A 23,019-nucleotide genomic window follows, 5' to 3' on the forward strand; every position below is an offset into this window, starting at 1 on the left:
ATTCCTCTATTTGTTTTTCAGAGTTCCTCTTTTATAGAGGTCAGTTACATATTCAATCTTCCTAACCCCAGTTTCCTGGAACAGTAGAATTTTATATATGTGTCTCCACAAACTTGGGCTTCAGGCAAAACACTGAGTGCTTTAATAGCCACAGATCAGTGTTGAAACAACTCGTACTGTGTAAATCACTCAGGACAAGTGGTCCAGTTCATGTTGTCCCACTATACTGCCTGCAGCATCGCCTTCAATTGGGCCTGCACTTCACCAAGTTTCTGTGGCTTCAAACTGCCACAAAAATTCCATTGTTCATAGCAAGGGATAAGACAGGATAAACCACATGCTTCAGCTCCATCAAGGATGTTAAGTGTTGCAGAAGGCTTATGAGCACAGGCATTGTAATGGGCTTGAAGACAAAGCTAAGGACGCAGAGATGGGACCATTGGCTCAGGGCTGGGAGGACAGCAGACAGAGTAGAATCAGTTATCAGGGAATTATGTATCTCCAGATGCTGCAGGGTGCCTGAGACGTCCAACAGAGTCTGGAAGGGCTCGTAATCCTCCAAGAATATCTGATTGTTCCTGAGATTCAACAGCCTTAGGTGTGTGGTCTGAGAACTCTGGGACAGAGCAGTGACATCTCTGTTAGAAAGGCCACAGAAATATAGATACAATGTATCCAACTGAGGTGGCAGAACTCTGAGCAGTTTGTGCCGTTAATCTGTGAGGCAGAAGAAAGACAAGCTGAGCTCCAGGAGGTTGTCCAGCCACCCAAGCCAGATGAGAAAAGTTCTGAAGTTTCTCCCCTTACAAGATTTAAAAGGGATGTTAGACAGACTAAGCCTGTTCAGGTGGATCATCTGAGCCAAAAGAGTCGTGACTTCACTCAGATAAGCCTGGTCCACTTCTAGTTGATCAGTGCATCCCAGATCCAGAAACCGCAGGACACATTTATGGGCAGACGTTTTATCACTTTGCAGATGTCTGCAGCAGAAGTGCAGGGACCCAAAGCTCTGCTCAACTTTACTCCGAAGGAAAGAAAGAAATTGCTTTGTTCTCAAGGTATCATTGAGGGAAAAGTCCACTAATAATTCCATGGGCTCCCGGGCTGACTGAAGCTCAGACTCTGAATTAACACACCGTGCTGGGCTTCTTCTATTTTAAGGGTAGAATGCTGAGAACAACACAAGACTGAAAACAGAAAGGGAATGTGGGCCTGATCTCCAAACATGTTGCCCCACGGTCCCGGTCCTGCCCTAAATCTAGGATCCTCAGTGTTGGCCCCTAAGAGGAAGAGTTCCGGATAGGGCCTATCTAGCTTCTTGACCTTGGCCTATCCCAAATCACACAGATTCTTTTTTTTTTAAACTTCCATTTTATCACTGACTGCTTGTTTGAATACTTATTACTCATGCACTTTGGCTTCTGTCTCCTTGTTTAATGAAAATTATTGATTCCCTACATTGCGCCAGAACTGTGATGGCATTGGTCTTACTCTAGATAAATTCTTGGTAGCTATGTATATAGCAAATGATCATAAATATTTGTTGAATTAAATTTTTAGCACTAGCTGGCTGTCACTGCCTGCTCAGCTGAAGAAAAAGTGCTAGACGCATAGGTGAAGCATGGTGCCACATGGTTTTCTGTGGTCTGGGGAAGGGTCTGCCTTCAGGCCAGGTTCTGTCTGCTTTCTGGTCCGAGTTCCCACAAGCAGACAAAGATGCAGTGACTAGGTATAACCACCAGAGGGCACTAGGGAGACAGTATGTGCATCTTTTCAATACTACTGAAGGAACTTCTAGCTGGAGGAGTCTGCCCAAGCTCAGGGAGATGGGGGGAAAGATAAGAAGAAGGGGGCAGAAGTGAGGTGAGAGTGTAAAGGGGAGAGGAGAGGGAAATAAAGCAGTGAGGTGGGAGTGTAGAGGAGTAACAGAACCCATGATGGATGAAGTCTTGGGCAACAGATCAGACTTCGTCAACACATTTCTGTATCCACTTCTTACCATGTCTACAGCCACCCTGATTCACGACACTATTATCATGTCTTACCTGAAAGACTCCAATACCTCTCAGTTATCTTCTTATGGCCACACCTACCCCCTTCTCACCTATTTTTCACACTGCCATCTGAGTAATCTTTGGAAAATACAAATCTTATTATGTTACTCCTTTGCTTAAAAACCCTTCAGTAACTTCCGCTTGGACTTAGGATAAAGACCAAATTCCTTGCTATGAAGTGAACTGCAATGGCTGCACGGTCTGTCTCCAGCCTGCCTCTGTAGCCTCACCTTTCCTGACTTGTTTCTGTTCCACAAGTGTGCCCAACTCCCTTCTGCTTCAGGGCTTTTGTACATGCCTCCCTCTGCCTGGAGTGTTTCCTCCAACTTCTCTTCAATGCTCTCATTCTTGGTTAACTCCTACTTATCCTGCAGATCTCACCTCATTTTCCCAGGGAGCCCTCCCCTGACCACTGGGATGGTTCGCTCTGTCTTTGCCTTCATAACACCCTCACAATTGTAATGTATGAGTGTTTGTGAAAGTATTTATTTAATGTTTCTCCACCCTTTTAGACTCTAGAACTGTAGTAATAGGGACTGTTTCTATTTTACTCACTGTTGTATCTCTACCCCTACATAGTGCTTAGAATATATCTGCATTCAATAAATATTAATAGAAAAACTGAATAAAAATGGGTGGTGCTGGCACCATGATCAGACTGGGTGGAGGTAGAGTCACCACTGGGTGAGCCACTTAGCAGCAGGAGCCTGGATGGGGGAGAGTGTTCTCATTCCTGGAGGGCCTCAGCTGGGGTTGAGGTGGACTTACCCATCTGAAATGAAATGTAAAGCATTAGAGGGGTTGCGAGGACCAATTGCTCTAAGAATGCCCTCCTGCCTGTGTCTGCCCCTTTGTCACAGCTATTTAGGACTTCTTTCTGCTTGTTCTACTCCTTACTCCACCCTCACCCCAAATTATAGGATAGTTCTCTTTCTGTTAAGTTCTCTTTGTCAGAATTCGTGAGACACCTAAATCCCATATCCTTTGGGATTGGTTATACACCACAGATTGCCAGAACTGGGAGAATTACTACTGTTCTTTCTAGTACTACCTCCAGTGGCTTACGCTTACTTAGTGCTTCTATATGCCAGTTATATATTTATCTCTGTTTTACAGATGAGGAAGCTAAGGCATGAGAGATTAACTAATTTGCCCAAGGAATTTTATATATAATCTAGTCCAACCCTTTTATGTAAAAAGCGACGAAACCAAGACCTGAAAATATTACTGACTTATCAGTAACACCAAGTGTGTTGGGTTCCCAGGGCTGCTGTGACAAAGTGCTACAAACCGGGTGGCTTAAAACAAGAGAAAGTTATTATCTCACGGTCCTGAAGGCTAGAAGTCTGAAATCAAGGTGTTGGCAGGGCCATCCTCCTTCAGAAACCTGTAGAGAAGAACTCTTCCTTGCCTCTTCCTAGCTTCTGGTGCTTTGCCAGCAATTTTTGGCGTTCCTTGACCTGCAGCTTCATAACTCCAATCCTTGTCTTCATCATCACATGTTGTTTTCAATCTCTCTGTGTCTTCACATGGCTGTCTTCTGATAAGGACACCAGTCGTATTGGATTAGGGGCCCACTCTACTCCAGTATGACCTCCTCTTAACTCATTACATCTGCAATGACCCTATTTCCAAATAAGGTCACATTCTAAGTTACTGGGAATTTAGGCCTTCAACATATCTTTTCTTAGGGGACACAATTCAACCCATAACGCCTAGTAGTTAGTGTCAGAGCTGGCATAAGAATCCAAATAGACTCACGAGTAAGATTATTTTACATGGAGCCCTATATGAGTCCATATGCTTGTAATGCATTTATCCTACATGCATTGGATATAACTCTAAATTTTAGTTGAACCTCTTTCCTTTTAGGCAGAGTGCAGTTTTGAGATTTATATTTTATTGTCTTGTTCATGGTTGACCCTTACCAGTTTTATTGTTTTAAACAGCTTTACTGAGGAGTAGTTGATATCTAATAAACAGCACATATTTAAAGTATGCAATTTGATAGATTTTGACATATGTGTAGACCCCTGAAGCCATCACCACAATAAAGATAGTAAACATATCCATTCCTCTCAAAACTCTCCCTGTGTCCCTGTGTGGTCTCCCCTTCCCATTCCTCCTATGCCCCATCCCAAAGCAACCACTGATCTGCTTTCTGTCACTACAGATTAGTTTGCATTTTTAAAAGTTTTATATAAATGGAATTATACAGTATGTACTCTTGTTTTTGTCTGGCTTCTTTCAGTGTAATTATTTTGAGCTTCAATCCTATTATTGTGTGTATCAATAGTTTGTTGCTTTTTATTGCTAAGTAGTATCCCCTTATCTGGCTATGTCACAGTTTGTTTATCCATTTATATGTTGATGGACATTTGGCTTATTTCCAGATTTTGGCGGTTACAAATAAAGCTTTTATGAACACTTGTGTACATGCGTTGGTATGGACATTTATTTCCTGTATTTTTGGGTCAACACATAGGAGGGGAATGGCTGGATCAAACTGAGAAACTGTTTCCCAAAGTGGTTTTACCATTTTACATTCCCACGAGCAGTGTTTGGGAGTTCACTCCTCCACATCCTTGTCAACACTTGATATGGTCAGTCTTTTTAATTTTAGCCATTCTAATGGGTATGTAGTGGTATCTCCTTGTGGTTTTAATTAGCTATACCCTAATGATTAATGACGTTGAGCATCTTTTCATCAGATGCTTATTTGCCATCCATTTATCTTCTTTGGTGAAGTGTCTGTTCACAGTTCCCCTACTCTTGGCTGTAGTTGTCAGAGGGGTCTGTAACCCTGATGTCCAAACTTTTCTTTCCCTCCCTTTGAGCTGTGAGGTCAATATTGCTCAAATAAGGATTTCTAGAAATGCAAACAACAAACCCAATCTCCTTTTTCTAGGTAAAAGGAAGCTTACTGTTTTGAATAAAATGATACAGGGCAAGAGCAAAGCATTAACTGTGTGTGGCGTGAGTTTTTACCATCCAGAGAGAACTCTGCCAACTCCATTGGTGGCCATTCTTGATCCTGGGGTCTGCTCTGCTGTGGGGTGAAATGATTGCTTGCTTTTCCTTTTCTTTCTAGCACAGCTCCCATCTGGGCTTGCTCCTTTGGTGTAGCCAAAAAAAAAGAAAGGTCATAGGACAAAGTCTTACTTGATTCAGCAGCTCTGAGGTGAACTACTTCGAAGTCCAATTTATATCTAGATTTTGGGATGATTAAAAAAGTATGCTGTTACCTCTTTGGTGCTTCTGGTTTTTAAATTTTTATTTATTAAATGAGCAGAAAAGTTCACACCTGATTAGAATCAGACGTGTGTCTGTTCCTTGCTCTTCTAATACCACAGAGAGCTCTGAGATGAATAAAGATAACGAGAACAGCCATATGGATAGCCAGTTGATTCAGCACCATTTATTGAAAATAGCATCCTTTCCCCTGCAATACAGAACTACCTTTGTCTTATCAGCTGACTATGTTTGTGAGAGTTACCATTCTGTTCCACTAATCTATTTGCCTATTTTGGCATCAATACCACACTATCATAAGTACTATAGCTTTGTGATAGGTGTTGATATCTGGTAGTGTGAGTTTTTTCATTTTGTTTTGTTTACCTCAGCTATTCTTTAGTTGATTTTTAGAGGATAAAAAGAACAACGTTGTATTTCCAGAGGTGAATAAAAATATCCTGCATCTACAGCTCTATCAAAAGAAGACAAAAAATTAACTTTTATTTCATAAATGCAGAACCAACATTTACAAAAAATATGTAGACACTCTCAATATCGATTTTATATAGGGAGAGGAAAGGAACTACATTAGATTTTGATTAAGGGTCCATTTATATTAGTTACCGGTTGGATTATTCTGAGTGGGGACTTTAGATTCCCTCCCTGGGATTGTAATATGACAAAGGTCAGGGCCGCCATCTCAGACCCTTTTCTGGGCAACCAACTACAAAGTAATGGCTCAGTAAATATATTTTAACTTAATGAAATGGAAATCCATCAAGAGAGGTACAGAATCGGCATCCTCACAATACAGTCTTGCTAGTAATCTAAGTGAGGGTAGGATTTGTGGTGGAGAGTGAAGGGGACAACTCTGAGAAGTTACGTGGGATGGGGGGAAGAGTATTAGTTTTTTTCCGCAGTGTCATAAACCAACCCAAAACTCAGTGGCTTTTATTTTTCTCGCTCCTGGGTCTGGTGGATTGTTGGTGGAGTGGAGTGGGGAGGGGACTCTACTTTAGGAGCCAGGATTTGGGCTGGGTTCAAGTCTGTTCCATGTTTCATTCTGGGGCCCAGGTGGGGGTGGGGCACAGTGGACACCTGGGACATGCTCTTTTCTGACAATCACAGGAGCACAAGAAGCGAAACAAAACCACGCGAGCACATTGTTAGTTTCTACTTGTGTCACGTCTGCTAACATTCCATTGGCAAAGCAAGTCACGTGGCCAAGCTCAACGTCCATGTGGTGGGGAAATATACTCTGTCCACTGTAGTGCTCTGGAAGATCACATGACAGAGGGAGGGGGGTAAGGAATTGGGAACAATAATTCACTCTACCACAGGAAGGGATAGGGTTCTTGGATACTTGTGAGAAACCACCTTTCTGCCTCCTGGAGTGTGGAGGTGCAGAGAACTTCCTCCAGGAAAACTGGGGGAGAATTAGCTCTATTAAGGAGCTGTGTAGTGTTGATGCCAGAATACAAGCTGGCCTCTCTTTATTTTCTCTTCACTTTACCCTCCTGTTCATCCACTCTTTCTCCTACCTGGGAACCTTGAACTGGGGCTCAGCCATGGTGATGCTGACCAGACAAGGAAAGAAGTCCAGCCAGCAGCTGTAGCAGCAGCAGCAGGAATGATGATATCCATTCAGAGAGCCAGTTACCTGGAAGGTGACAGCTGCAGGAGTAGCAAGGCAGTGACAGTGGCAATCAGAGAAAGAGACCTCAGTGTCCTGCTTTCTGTAACACAGAGTGTGGTCAAATAAGTTCTAGTCTCTGAAAGTACTTTGTAATCTGTTCTAACAGATATTGTACCAGGGCGTTAAATGGGAAACTCTTTTTGGCCTAGTTTCAGCAGAGGCCTCAAGACAATAAATGCCACATTTTAAAGTGAAATGCAAGACTACAAATATTTACAAAAGGACATTGTGGAAATATGTTTTTGCATCTTTAGTTGATCTTCCATTGTCAGTCTATAAAAGATGTTGCAGAGGCCAAGAAAAGAGCTGGAGAGGGGAGAGGACTCCTTGGACAGAGTTGGTGTGCTTTCATTACCTGAAGGTGGCCAGAAAAGTCATGGTACTTGCCTGAGTTGTTGTTCAGAGATGGGAGAAGAACCTACCCTACACAATAAATTTAAAGGGATGGTGGGGCACAAAAATACTTTTATATGGTTATGTCCCATGAAGCATACTTGTTCAATGAAACATTTATACTCTAGGAATGTAAGTGATTATGATTCGCTTTATTAAGTGATCTATTAATTCCTATGGCAGAAACTGCTAGTTGTCCATCAAAATCCGTTCTCCCCTTTGCCAGAATAATAGTGTTGGAGCAGGACACCTGGCTGCCTAGCTGGGGACTACATTTCCCAGGCTCCTTTGAAGCTAGGAATGGCTTGTGATTAAGTTCTACCTTTGGAGTATAAATGAAAGTGACATGTGCCTCTTCCAGGCCTGGACCTTAACATATTGCATGTGTGTTTCTCCAAACGAATTCCCCTTCCTGCAAATTGAAGCATGGAGTGCCTTCAATCCACCTTTGTCCATGTGGATGAGGACAATACCCTAGGGCAGTGCTTCTCAAAATTTTCTATGCATAAGGATCACCTGGAGAGCTCATTAAAACAGGTTAAAAACAAGGATTCAATAGGTCTGTAGTGGGCCCAAGAATTTGCATTTCTCAGAAGCTCCCAGGTGATCTAATGCTGGCACACTTCGAGTAGCACTGCTGTAGAGGTTGGTGGAGATGCAAGATGGAAAGAATCTGGGTTTCTTTTTTTTTTTTAAAGTTTTATTTATTTATTTATTTATTTTTATTGAGGAAGATCAGCCCTAACATCAAGCTAACATCCATGCTAATCCTCCTCTTTTTGCTGGGGAAGACCGGCTCTGAGCTAACATGCTTTTTTTTTCCCCCAAAGCCCCAGTAGATAGTTGTGTGTCATAGTTGCACATCCTTCTAGTTGCTGTATGTGGGATGCGGCCTCAGCATGGCCGGAGAATCGGTGTGTTGGTGCGCGCCTGGGATCTGAACCCGGGCTGCCAGTAGCGGAGTGCGCACGCTTAACCGCTAAGCCACGGGGCTGGCCCCCAGAATCTGGATTTCTGAATGTCTGTGTGGGACAAAGGAGCCTATCTACCCATCTTGGACTGTTTCGTTTGAGCACCATATTTTTGGGACTCTGTTAGAGTGCTGTAGTCATTTACCCTAGCCAACATAATCATCCTCATATTCTGCTAATTGTTCCCCATGTCTTGACCAAATCTCTCCCACAATTTTCTTCTGTTTGATCATAAACTATCCTTCTTGGATGGAGAATAATATTAGCCGTCTCTATTAAATAAATTTCATAAGAGCTGGCATCATAAGAGCTGGCATCTAGCGTGCTATAGTCAACTGTCAATTTTAGCCTTAAAAAGTTCTCAAGCAAGGGTTTTCCTTAACTGTCTCTCCAGAGGACATACGGAAAACTTCAATGGTGGGCTTGAAGAGAGCAGGATTTCCAGTTGTCTCTATCATGTAGCAAGTCTCTGTCATAACCCAGCCCTTAAACACGCTACTTGAGACAGCTGAACTTGATTCATTTTTATTTTGGAGGCAGAGATGGGGGAAGATTCAGAGCTTCCAAGAACCTTGAGGAATTGCCTTGCCTTCTGGGCCACCTTTTCCAGGAGCCACGTTCAAGGACAGACTCACAGGTTACAGCTGGCCAGGTATTTGGACAAATCCTTGTCTTTGCAGTGGTTTACCCAGGCTACCCTAAAGATAGAGAAATAAAGCATAGATCAGAGGCAGGGGCAGGAGTCTGTAAGGGGCTCAGTTGAGAAAGAATATAGAGCCTTCAGGCTGGAGTCAGTTTATGCTGTGGGAGTGTCCCAGATATGGAGAGCTTGCTCATCTGAGACACATGTGTGTGGGTGCTGCACTGCAGGCATCACAGTATTGTTCTGCCTCATTTCACATCAGGGAAACAGTCTCAGCTCCCTACAAAGTCCAGGGAAAATCCTACAGCAGAGATATGGCTTACATCAGCATCCCAGATACTGTCGGGGCCCATCCCTGGCAGAGTGGCTGCTCTCTGTCCTTCACGTTCTCCTTACCAGGCAGACATCCCATTAGGATCTCTCACAACTCTCTTGGCACAGGTGATGTCGTCATCGATGTTATCATCCATAAGTTCTGAAAGAAAAAGTAGATGAGTGAGGAGGGAAAAATCCCTTTTCCTATTTTAATAATCAATCATTTCTTGAGGGGAATTCCCAGAGGAAACTGAATCTTGAGATTCAGAAACCCTTTATCTCTGGAGCCCTTCTGTGGATTTGGCTTCCGTTTTGCCTGGGTTTTCTTGCCTTTGCTTAGAATCTATCTCTGAGCCCAGTTCCTTCCAGAGGGCATCCAGGATCAGGAGGCTCAGTCACAAGTCAGTGTATCTCTTTCCTCCTTTTTGGCAGGAGGATTCCTGTGGAATCTTGTTTTAGTGTCAGGACTGTTCAGGGCACTTTTAGTCCCTATGCTTAGCTTCCCCAGCACAGACTGAGGGTCAGGTGTTAGGGAGTAGTGCATTCAATTTTGCACCTATTTTACCTGCCCCACTCCACCCAGCCCTCAGAGGGCATAGAGTCCTTACCACTGCACATTATGTTGCAGGCATTTGATGAAGAATAATTGTTGTCTTTGCACCACCATTTGTTGTTCAGTTGGAAGAGCCCATAGTCACTACTGCCATTGGCGTTTTTTCCATTAAAAGCCTTGGTGTTGAAGTTACTCTCATACTTAGCCATGCAGACCCCTGGGTCAGAGAGAGCAAAAGGTGTGGATAGAAAGAGGAGAGTGCTCCATGATGAGATACAATTTGTGCTGTACTAGAGCTACCAGAAATAAAAGTCCATTAAGACTGAGATGAAAAGACTATGGGATGCTAAATGTTAGAGGTCGTTGATAATCTATTGTGTATTCCCAGTCCTAAGCAATAATTAGTCCATGGTAAGTATGTAATGACAATTTATTAAATAAATGCATTTGGAATGCCCAATAATCACTCAATCACAGTCTGTTCTCCAGTCTACCTTTTCAGCCTCATCTTCCAGCCAAATATCCACTCTTGCTGCATATATTCGCTTTTGCTCTATGTCCCAAGGGATATGCAAGGGAAGAGGTGGAGAGTTAGTGGAGGAGAATCCTAGGAAGGAAGTCCAGAAAAACCATCCTTGTGGGTGACAGGAAAGAGTAGGTTTGGGATGGAAAAAATGAAGATATTTAAGGGAAATTGAAAGTTCATGTGTTCTTACCAATGAGATGGGTGACTGAGATTCTCAATCCTTCTTGCACCCTTGTCATTGCCTCACCTTCTGTTCTCACAATCCCCACCTAACTCCCTTGTGACACTAGAACAACCTTTAAACAAACTTAGCAGGTGTGGGTTATTTTTTGTCAGACAAAAGGGCAGGGGAGAGGGTGGAAGCAGCACCTATTGTGCTCCAGTGACCTGGACTGAAAAGGATGCAGGTGAAAGCAAAGGTGATGGCGGCAGAAAAGGAAATAGGTTAGTCTCTGGATATATCCAAGGAAATATTCCGGGCCATTGAGTGGGAAGGTAATTTTGGGGAGAAAAAGAAGAAAATCTGTTATAGATAAGGTAATCCCTGGTGGAGAGAGAGAAAAGGAGAACCAGATAGGAATTACAGGGCAGAGGGGGCAGAGACAGGAAGAGCAGTCACGGGAGTGGGAGAGAGCCCCGACAAGTGAGGAAATCAGGAGGTGAAAGGGGAGAGATGGCTGGTTTGCAAAAGAGGCCCTCTTTGGGAAGAGACAGAAATGATGGATGAGTAGTTCATACTCACAGTTTTCCAGGCTGTAGCCACGATAGCCATCCATTCCCTGGGCCTTCAGCTTGCGGGCCAGCTCACACTTGGAGAAGACTTTGGCCTCATAAGCTACAAAGAAGCAGCTAAGGAGGGAGATGATCAGAGTGGACCTCATTTCTGCAGCTAGTGGAACTCAAGACTGTTATGCCCAGGATGCTGTTGTCTCTTATACCCTCCTGACACAAAGGTGTCTCTGAGTAGGCAGTAGTCCTGGCATCTATGCCAGGAAGAAAGACTTGGCTGCCCAAGGCTAATTCCCCAAACTGGTCCAGCCAGTGTGAACTTCAGGGAAGGGGATGTAACCAAGAATGGTACCAGGAATAAAGTCTCGGTGGGGGGTCTTAGATTTGGGCAAATGCATGGAGGGAGGAAATGGGGAGAGAAGGGAGTTGGTAGGAGAAAGGAGTGTTATTTTCAAGCCTCATATTTTTGTTGGAATGTCCCAAAAGGGGGTTATCCCTGTATGCTGTGCTGAACTTTGGCTCATTATCTGTACTTGGCTGAAGGTATTTTCCCACTCACTCTAGATGGGCATCACTGAGTTTGGAGGGATTGAGGATCTTCTGGCATCTGCAAATAGTAAACCATTGGTTGAATAGGAGTTCACTAGAACCTAAGTTAACAGTATCTCTGCATCTGAAAGAAGTCATCAGATCTAAACCCCCAACTATACTCTGAATTCTCTCTAACATCTGTGATCACTGATCATCAAACATCTTATATTAGTCAGACTTCTCCAGAGAAACAGAACCAATAGGATGTGTGTATGTGTTTTATGCAGGTATTTATTTATTTGTCTTAAGTAATTAGCTCATGCAATTATGGAGAAATCTGGACCCAGGAGAATTAATGGTGTAAGTTCCAGTACAAGTCTGAGTCTGAGAACCAGGAGAGCTGATGATGTAAGTTCCAATCTGAGTCCTAGTCTGAAGGCAGGAGAAGGCAGTTAGACAGAATTCTTTCTTACTCAGCCTTTTATTCTATTCAGGCCTCCAACAGATTGGATGAGGCCCATCCACCTTGGGGAGGGCAGTCTGCTTTACTCAGTCTACCAATTCAAATAGGAGTCTACCAGTTCAGAAAAACTCTTAGAGACACACCCAGAAATAATATTTAACCAAATATCTGGGCACCCCATGGCCCAGTCAAGTTGACACATAAAATTAACCCTCATACATCTGTTGAGATGGTACAGTGGTGAGAAACCTATGACATCCCAAGGTCCACCATTCCATTCTCTGACATGTCTCTTCATTATGGTATGTAGCGTTATTTATATCTTTGCTACCAGAAGTATGTTCCATGGACCAGCATTATTGGTATCACCTGGGAGCTTGTCAGAAATGCCATATCTCAGGCCCCACCCAAAACCTACTGAATCAGAATCTGCATTTTGACAAGATTCCCAGTTGATTCATGGACACATTAATGTTTGGAAGCACTGATTAAGAGACATGCTTAACTTTGTAAGGTTAATCTTGAGAAAAACCTACCTTCTTTCCTCCCTCCCTCCCTCCATCCCTGCCTCCTTCCCTTCCTTCCTTCCCTTCATCATTCCAACAAACATTTATTGGGTCAGTCACCATGTCAGGCACTAGAAATATTTTTCCTAGGACATTGTTAGAGATAATTTTGGTGGTTGGCCAATGAGTCTGTGTTAGTAAGGCAATTCTGATAATCTACTGCTGTCTTCTGAGCTTCTTTATTCCTTGAATAATTGGGTATTCTGCCTTTGGACCTCACTCTTTGATACAGGGGTTATAGGCAGAGACAGGGCCAAACTTAATAGGAATCTGGCTAGTATAGGGTATGGGAGATGCTGGCTTTGGCACCTGTGACATATTTAACAGGTAAGATGCTGAAATGTAGAAGGTCATCTATATATGGATATCATAGGTGTAGACAAAGAGGCAGGGCTCAGAGCCCAATGACCAGAGAGTGAGCAAGAGACAGTTATGAGCTGAAGATGCCAAAAGGCCCAAAGATCAAAAAGGATGTTTTGTTCTTGTGCCAGAGAGCTCTTGTTCTCCTGTCTTTTGTGTTTTCTGCTGAGTGTGAATAAGCAAATGCTCAAAGGGAGTGATAGAACCATACAAGTGGAACTGTCTAACATAAAGCAGAAGTTTGGGAAAAATGTTATATTCTTATACCAATGGCCTCTTTAGATCTGTTGGGTAATTGCTATGTATTGTCCTATGTTTTCTTCTAAGAGTTTTATAGTTTTAGGTCTTACATTTAGGTCTTTGATCCATGTCGAGTTAATTTTTGTATATAGTGTTAGGTAAAGGTCCAACTTCATTCTTTTGCATGTGGATATCCAGTTTTCCCAGCATTATTTGTCAAAAAGGCTGTCCTTCCCTCCCATTTTCCCAGCTTTATTGAGATATAAATGACATACACAGTGTATAAATTTAAGGTGTACAATGTGATGATATGATACACTTATATATTACGAAATGATTACCACAGTACAGTTATTTAACATGTCCATCATCTCACATAATTATTATTTCTTTTTTATGGTGAGAACATTTAAGATCTACTCTCTTAGCAACTTTCAAGTATATAATACACTTGAAATATATCACCATGCTGTATATTAGATCCCTAGAAGAAATATCCATTGAATGGTACCTTAGTCCATTTGGGCTGCTATAACAAAATACCATTGACTGGTAGCTTATAAACATCAGACATTTCTTTCTCACTGTTCTGGAGGCTGGGAAGTCTGGGATCAAGGCTCTGGCAGATTTGGTGTCAGGTGAGAGCCTGCTTCCTAGATGATCATCTTTTCTCTGTAACCTCACATGGTGAAAGAGGTGAGGGATCTCTTTGGGGCCTCTTTTATGAGGGCACTAATCCCATTCATGAAGGCTCTGCTGCCATGACCCAATCGCCTCCCAAAGCCCCACCTTCCAATACCTTCAGCTTGGGGATTAGGATTTCAACATATGAATTTTAGGGGGGACACAACATTCAGACCATAGCAAATGGTCTTGGCACCCTTGTCAAAAATTAACTTGACTATATATGTGAGGGTTTATTTCTGGTCTCTCTATTCTGTTTTATTGGTCTATATGTCTGTCTTTATGCCAGTACCCCCTATTTTGATTACCAGAGCTTTGCAGTAAGTTTTGAAATCAAGAAATGTGAATCCTCCAGCTTTCTTCTTTTTCAACACTGTTTTGGCTTTTTGGGGTCCCTTGAGATTCCATATGAATTTTAGGATGGGTTTGTCTGTTTTTGACAAAAGTCATTGGGATTTTGATAGGGATTACAATGAATCTGTAGATCGCTTTGGAAAGTAGTGACATCTTAACAATATTAAGTCTTCCAATCCATGAACATGGGATGTGTTTCCATTTATTTTTGTCTTTAATTTCTTTAAGCAATATTTTGCAGTTTTCATTATACAAGTCTTTTACCTCCTTGGTTAAGTTAATGCTTAAGTATTTTGTTTGTTTTGATGCTATAGTAAATGGAACTGTTTTCATAATTTCCTTTTCTGTCTGTTTATTGTTAGTATATAGAAATGCAACTGAATTTTGCATATTGACTTTGTATTCTGCTACTTTGCTGAATTCATCTATTAGTTCTCACAGGTTTGTGTGTGTGTGTGTGTATGTGTAATCTTTTTTTTTTTTAATTTTATTTATTTATTTTTTCCCCCAAAGCCCCAGTAGATAGTTGTATGTCATAGCTGCACATCCTTCTAGTTGCTGTATGTGGGACGCGGCCTCAGCATGGCCGGAGAAGTGGTGCGTTGGTGCGTGCCCGGGATCCAAACCCGGGCCGCCAGCAGCAGAGTGCGTGCACTTAACCGCTAAGCCATGGGGCCGGCCCCTGTATGTGTAATCTTTAGAATTTTTTATATATAAGACCATATAATCTATGAACAGAGATAATTTTACTTCTTCCTTTCCAATTTGGATGCCTTTTATTTCTTTTTCTTTCCTAATTGCCCTGGTGAGAACTTCCAGTACTATGTTGAATAGAAGTGACGAAAGCAAGCGTTCTTGCCTTGTTCCTGATCTTAGAGGAAAAGCTTTCAGTCTTTCACCATTGAGTATGATGTTTGCTGTGTGTTTTTGCTATATGGCTCTTATTATATTAAGGTAGTTTTCTTCTATTCCTGGTTGTTGAGAGTTTTTATCATGAAAGTGTGTTAAATTTTGTCAAGCACTTTTTGATGCGTCAATTGAGAAAATCATGTGTTTTTTTTTTTGTCCTTCATTTTGTTAACATGGTGTATTAATTGATTGATTTTTGTATGTCAAACCATCCTTGTATTTCAGAAATAAACCCACTTGGTCATGGTGTATAATCCTTTAATATGCTGCTGAATTTGGTTTGCTAGTGTTTTGTCGAGGATTTTTACACCAATGTCCATGAAGATATTGGTCTTTAGTTTTCTTTTTTTTTGTATTGTTTCTGTCTGGCCTCTTAGAATGAGTTAGGAAGTGTTCTTGGTAGGTTTTGTATTTCTAGGAATTTGTGCATTTCATCAAGGTTATCCAATTTTTTGGTGTACAATTGTTTTCATGGTACTCTCTTACAATCCTTTTTTATTTCTGCGGAATTGGTAGCAATGTCCCCACTTTCATTTCTGATTTTAGTAATTTGAGTCTTCTCTCCTTTTCTCAGTCCATTTAGCTAAAGGTTTGTCAATTTTGTTGATCTTCTCAAGAACTAACTTTTGGTTTCATTGATTTTCTCTATTCTTTTTCTATTCTCTATTTCATTTATCTCTTCTCTAATCTTTATTATTTTCTTCCTTCTGCTAGCTTTGAGTTTAGTTTGTTCTTCTTTTTCTAGTTTTTTTAAGTTGTAAAGTTAGGTTGTAGATTTGAGATCTTTCTTGTTTTTTTTAATGTAAGTGTTTATAGCTATAAATTTCCCCCTTAATACCACTTTTGCTGTGTCCCATAAGTTTTGATATGCTGTGTTTTCATTTTCATTTATCTTTAAGTATTTTTTAATTTCCCTTGTGATTTCTTCTTTAAAAGAAGCTACATCATTAGGTAAAGAGCCAGGCTGCCCCACACGTGACTTTCTCCTTTTAGAAAGCCCTGGGTAACCTAGATAACTGACCACTTGAGTGACCTTGATTTTAGTTTCCCATGCTTTAATTCTCATTCTTATATTATAAGTTCACCAATAAAGAGTGAACCTGTGAAACCCTAGTCACCCCACCCTCGACCCCAATATGACAGAAACTCAGGTTGATACTCTCTCTCTCTCTCTACTTGTGACCTCACTGTGTGGCCCGAGGTGTGCTGTGCATCCTCCAGGATCTGTGAGTAATAAACCTTGTTTTTTCAAAGTTCCCTGATGGTTATTGTTGAGGTGCCTCTTGCAATCATAATAAGAAGCACAAGGGCTGGTCCAGCCATGATACTGGCTCTGGTTGGAGAAATGTCTGTGGGGGCTCATCACAAGAAGTATGGGCCCAGGTGAGTGCCCACATGCATTCCTAGCCAGTAGTATCACTATCAATAGGCTGAGACTGACACAAAACACACATATTCATCAGGGATATTGGCCTGTAATTTTCTCTTCTTGTAGTGTCCTTATCTGGCTTTGGTATCAGGACAATGCTGGCCTCATAAAATGAATTTGGGTGTATTATTTCCTCTTCAATTTTTTGGAAGAGTTGAGAATGATTGATGTTAATGCTTCTTGAAATATTTGGTAGAACTCATTTGGGAAACTACCTGGTCCTGGGCTTTTCTTTGTTGGGAGATTTCTGTTTACTGATTCAACCTTCTTACTTGTTATTTGTGTGTTCAGATTTTCTATTACTTCGTGATTCAGACTTGGTAGGTTGTATATTCCTAGGAATTTATTCATTTCTTATAGATTGTCCAATTTGTCGGCATATAATTACTCATAGTAGTCTCTTATGATCTTTAGTATTTCTGTGATATCAGTTGTAATGACTCCTTTATCGTTTCTGATTTTATTTATTTGAATCTTCTCATTTTTCTTGGTTATTCTAGTTCAAGTTTTGTCAATTTTTCTTGTCTTTTAAGAAAACCAACTATTAGTTTCATTGGTCTTTTCTTTTCTTTTTCTGGTCTCAATTTCACTTATTTCGGCTCTGATCTTTGTTATTGTTTTCCTTCTCCTAATTTTGGGCTTACTTTGTTTTTCATTTTCTGGTTACTTGAGGTGTAAAGTTAGGTTTTTTATTTGAGATCTTTCTTTTTTCTTAATGTAGGCATTTATTTTATAAACTTCCCCCTTAGCACCACTTTTTTTGTATCCCAAAGATTTTGGTATGTTGTGTTTCCATTTTCATTTGTTTCAAGATATTTTTTGTTTCCCTTTGCTATCTTCTTTGACCCATTGGTTGTTTAGGAATATGTTGTTTAATTTCCACATATTTGTGAATTTTCCAGCTTTTCACCTGTTATTCATTTCTAGTTTTATACCATTATGGCTGGAAAAGATACTTGGTATGATTTCAATCTTCTTAAATTTGCTAAGGCTCATTTTGAGACCTACCGTGTGATTTATCCTGGAGAATGTTCCATGCATGCTTGAGAAGAATGTATATTCTGCTGTTGTTCAATGAAATGTTCTATACATGTCTGTTAGTTCCATTTGGTCTGAAATATAGTTCAAGTCCAATGTTTCCTTATTTATTTTCTGTCTGAATGATCTGTCCATTATTGAAAGTGGGGTATTAAAGTCCCTACTATTATTGTATTGTTCTCTATTTCTCTCTTCATTTGTGTTAGTATTTGCTTTATATATTTAGGTGCTCTGATGTTGAGTGCATATATATTTACTAGTGGTATGTCTTCTTGATGAATTGACCCCTTTATCATTATATAATGACCTTCTTTTCTTTTGCTACAGTTTTTGGCTTAAAGTCTATTTTGTATGATATAAGTATAACTATTCTTGCTCTCTTTTGGTTTCTACTTGCATAGACTACTTGCTTTCCATCCCTTCACTTTGAGCCTATGTGTGTCCTTGAAGCTGAAGCGAGATTCTTGTATGGAGCCTATAGATTGGTCTTGTTTTTTTATTCATCTAGCCACTCTATGCCTTTTGATTAGAGAATTCAATCCATTTACATTTAGAGTAATATTGATAGGTACAGACATACTAATGCCACCTTATTGTTTTCTGGTGTTTTGTAGTTCTCATTTTCTATTCTTCCTCTCTTGCTATCTTCTTTATGAATTTATGATTTTCCATAGTAGTATGCTTTGATTTCTTTCTCTATCTTTTGTGTATCTCCTGTAGGTTTTTGCTTTGTGGTTACCATGAGGCTTATTTAAAACGTCTTATAGATATAACAGTCTATTTTACTGATATAAACTTAACTTGGATTGCATACAAAACTCTACCCTTTCATTCCTCCCTTTCATATTTGTGATGTCACAATTTACCTCTTTTTATATTGTGTATGTAATTTATATTGTGTATAATGTAACAAGTTATTGTAGCTATAGTTATTTTTAATACTTTTGCCCCTTAACCTTTATACTATAGTTAAGTGGTTAACATAACCATATTACAACTTATTTTGTAATATGGTTGTGAATTTTCAAATTTTTTTAAACTTTCAAAATTTCGAAGTATTTTACAAATACTTTGTAACCATATTCAACTTACTTTGACTATATACTTACCTTTATCAGTGTGTTGTATATTTTCATATGTTTTCATGTTACTAATTAGTGTTTTCATGTCAGCTTGAAGAACTCCTTTCAGAATTTCTTATAAGGAAGATCTAATGGTGATGAACACTTTCAGCTTTTGCACCTTTGGAAAAGTCTTTATCTCTCCTTCATTTCTGAAGGATTAGTTTGCTGAATAGCATATTTTTGGTTGGCAGTGTTTTTTTTTTTCCATCACTTTGAATATATCCTTACACTGTCTCCTGGCCTCTAAGGTTTCAGCTGAGAAATCTGCTGATAGCCTTATGTGAGTTTCCTCATCAGTTACAATCTTCTTTTCCTTTGCTGCTCTTAAGATTCTCTTTGTCATTGATTTTTGACAGTTTTATTATAATGTGTCTTGGAGAGGATCTCTTTAAGTTGAGTTTATTTGGTTACTTATGAGCTTCACAAACTTGAATGTCCAAATCTCTCTGGGAAGTTCTCAGCCATTCTTTCTTTTTTTTTTGTGAGGAAGATCAGCCCTGAGCTAACATCTGATGCTAATCTTCCTCTTTATTGCTGAGGAAGATTGGCCCTGGGCTAACCTCCGTGCCCATCTTCCTCTACTTTATACGGCACGCCACCACAGCATGGCTTGACAAGCTGTGTGTCGGTGCGTGCCTGGGCTGTGAACCTGCGAACCCCGGGCACTGAAGCGGAGTGTGCACACTTAACCACTGTGCCACTGGACTGGCCCCTCATTATTTCTTTCAATAAGCTTCCTGCCCCCTTCTCTCTTTTCTCCTTCTAGAATTCCAATAATTTGCACATTGATTCTCTTGATGGTATCCCATAGATCACGTAGGCTTTCTTCACTCTTTTTCATTCTTTTTTCTTTGTTCTGGATGATTTCAAATTTCATGTCTTCTAACTCACAGATTCTTCTTCCTGCTTTATCCATTCTGTTGATGATGCTCTGTGCTGCATTTTTCATTTCACTCATTGTATTCTTCAGCTCTAGAATTTCCATTTGGTTCTTTTGGTATGATTTCTCTATCTTTGTTAAACTTCTCATTTTTTTTGTGTATTGTTTTCCTGATTTCATTAAATTATCTTTCTGCGTTTTCACGTAGCTCATTTAGTTTCCTTAAAACAGTTATTTTGAATTCTTTATTGGGTAAATTGTAGATCTTCATGTGTTTGGGATCAGTTATTGGAATACAGTAGTCCCCTCTGTGATTTTGCTTTCTGCAGCTTCAGTAACCTGTGGTCAACCATGATCTGAAACTGTTAAATGGAATTTTCCAGAAATAAATAATTCATACGTTTTAAATTGTGTGCCGTTCTGAGTAGTATGATGAAATCTCATGCCATCTCATGCCATCCCGCCTGGAATGTGAATCGTCCTTATCCAGTATATCCATGCTGTATATGCTACCCACCCATTGGTGAAATTGTGAAGAAGGAGAAAGCAATTTGTGCTAGTTTTGCTGTCATATTGGAAATATATACACATAGGAAAAAACAGTGTATATAGGGTTTTGTACTATTTGTGGTTTCAGGCATCCACTGGAGGTCATGGAACCTATCCTCTGTGGATAAGGGGAGACTGCTGTATTATTGTGATCTTTTGGTGGTATCACGTTTCCTTGATTTTTCATGTTCCTTGAAGTTTTGTGTTGCTTTCTTCACACTTGAAGTAGCAGTCACCTCCTCCAGTCTTTAGTAACTTCCTTAGGTAGAGAAATACCTTCCATCATCCTTGCTAGGGATTCTGGGTCTTTTTCAATTTTCTGTTGATGTACCTGCTCCATGCTTCTTGCTCCCTCTTGTGGCAGAATTCTTAACCTTGTATGCCTTTTCTTGAACCTGCAGTGCACCAGGCCGAGGGCTGACAGTCTCCCTTTCGTTCTCCCAGTAGTGGCACTAAAACTCAAGTTTGTGGTTCTCCATGGCCCACAGATTCAGGCTGGCTGGCTATGCTTGCTCACTAGCTGTCTGCCAAAGCTTGCTCTTGTGGCCACTATTGGGAGGGCACACAGGGAGCCAGCCACAAGGGTGTGTGTGTGTGTGTGTGTGTGTGTGTGTGTGTGTGAGGCATGCAGAGTGCTTAGGGTGCCTGTGGGCCAGTTGGGGTGATCCACAGGCGAGGTGTCCCCAGCGGCTCATGGGTGGGCTTCTTGATGGAGTTTGCAATGTAGTTAGTAGGATCCACATCCCTTTACTGCTCTCTAAGAGTCTATCTGCCACTCTCTAAGCCTCCCCACTTAAGTCATGGAGCTCACGATTCAGTACTCTGGATGTGGTGAGAGAGATGAGCCATTTTGGCAGCATTGTGCACAACTGGGGAAGCTGGATGGTCACTCACACATTCTCACTTTCCCCTGTAAAAGAAATCATGGGCAAGATTTCTCTTCTTGCCACCTTGGGGAAGGGGTGATGTGGATAAAGTCAAACTGTTCCTCTTACCCTCTCCAATGCATCCAAACTCGTCTTTTTTGCTCCAATGATGTGCTGGAACTTCCTGCCAGAAACCTGGATTTCCACAAAGGCTCTCTCACCTGTGGTTGATTGTCTAGGACAGTGTTTTCCAGGGGCCCAGACTCTGGTTGAGAGGGTCTGGAGCTTGGTTCCTGGGCCACTGCAGGGATCCAAAGCCAGAATTGAGGTTTGTATGCCTGTTACCCAACACGTGGGTGGGTGAGACTTCTCTTGAGTCCCTTGCTGTATGGTTTTGGGTCCCACAGCTCCGACAAAAACACTTCTGTCCATGGATGATACAAAATTGTTATTTTTGTTGCGGGGGACAGGAACAAGGGACATCGTATTCAGCCATGATGCTGACTTCATGTCATACATCATCTTCTTGAATTTCTCCACATTGTCCATTAGTTCTTTGAGCATCTTTAAGACAATTGTTTTAAAGTTTTTGTCTAGTAAATATGCCATAGGCCTTTTACAAGGACAGTTTCTGTTAATTAATTTTTTCCTTTGAATGAGTAATACTGTCTTGATTCTTTGTATGCCTTGTGATTTTTTGCTATAAACTGGACATTTGAATCTTATAATATAGTGACTCTGGAAATCATATTCCCTCCTGTTCTCCAGGTTTTGCTCCTTTGTTTTGTTTTGATTGTTGTAGGCTGTTTCTGTGCCAATGACCAGCATGAGGTGTCAACCTAAGGTCTTCTCAGGTCTTCTCTGAGCCTGAGCCTTTCCCCAGGCATGCACGGTAGCTTTCTAATTTCCTCCGTATATACAGTTGCTTTTGAATGTCCTAATAATTAATGTATGCCTTCCAAAGGTGGATCAAGAGAAAAATGGGAGAGGGGAAGGTGCTGGCCCATTAAATCCCCTGGAAGTCACTTCAGCAGGAGGGGAGGGGCTTGCAGCAATGGGGGGAGGTACACAACAGTGTACCACAACAGTGGCTGCTGACCTCTTTGTCTTCGCTTCTGTGATCAGAAGCAACAATCAGTGATCAGGGCACAGATACCTGATATTTTGAGGACAGGGTCATTTTGCCCACCCTGGCTCTCTTAAGCTGAGCACAAGCTGCTGCTGGAACATGTGCATGGCTGCCTGCCATGGGGCTAGGGGGCAGGGGATGGGTAGCTGCTACTGAGCTAAGAGCTGAAATGGACTGAAATTAACCACAGTTTACCATTCAACTTCCTTTGGAAGTTGCAAGCCTTCCATAGACTCTAGAATTCTAAAACAGGTACATCAGACAGATTCTGCCAGTGCAATTTTTGTCTAGGTAGAGAGACAAGTTCTTGGTGTTTCCTACTTTACCATCTTCTCAGAATCCTCTATTCTTACTCTTGATGGGTATTTGGGTAATTTCATTTTTGGCCATTAAAAATAGTGGTGGTATGAGCATTCTAGTATGTGTCTTTTGGTGAACATATGTATACATATATGTTGGATATATATGTAGGAGGAGAATTTTGGATCATTCAGTCTTAGTAGATAATCTCCAAACAGTTTTCTAAAGTGGTTGTACCAACATACACTATCACTTGGAGTATATGAGAGTTCCAGTTGTTCCACATCCTTACCAATACTTTTGAGATGTAAAGTTAGTTTATTTGAGATTTTTCTTTTTTCTTAATGTAGTTTATTACTATTAACTTCCCTCTCAGAAGTGCTTTTGCTGCATCCCGTAAGTTTTGGTATGTTGTGTTTCCATTTTCATTTGTCTCAAGATATTTTTTTATCTGCCCTCTTTTGTTTTTTTACAGCAAACTCT

The 23,019-nt window shown here is 40.9% G+C and overlaps 1 pseudogene; it reads right to left on the reverse strand.

Annotated features, from left to right (window-relative positions):
• Positions 1-185: 185 nt before the first annotated feature.
• On the reverse strand, positions 186-21,671 carry LOC131415534 (uncharacterized; annotated as a pseudogene).
• Between the last annotated feature and the right edge of the window lie 1,348 nt (positions 21,672-23,019).

The sequence above is a fragment of the Diceros bicornis genome, chromosome 17 (genome assembly GCF_020826845.1).
Source record: "Diceros bicornis minor isolate mBicDic1 chromosome 17, mDicBic1.mat.cur, whole genome shotgun sequence".
Classification (NCBI taxonomy): Eukaryota; Metazoa; Chordata; class Mammalia; order Perissodactyla; family Rhinocerotidae; genus Diceros; species Diceros bicornis.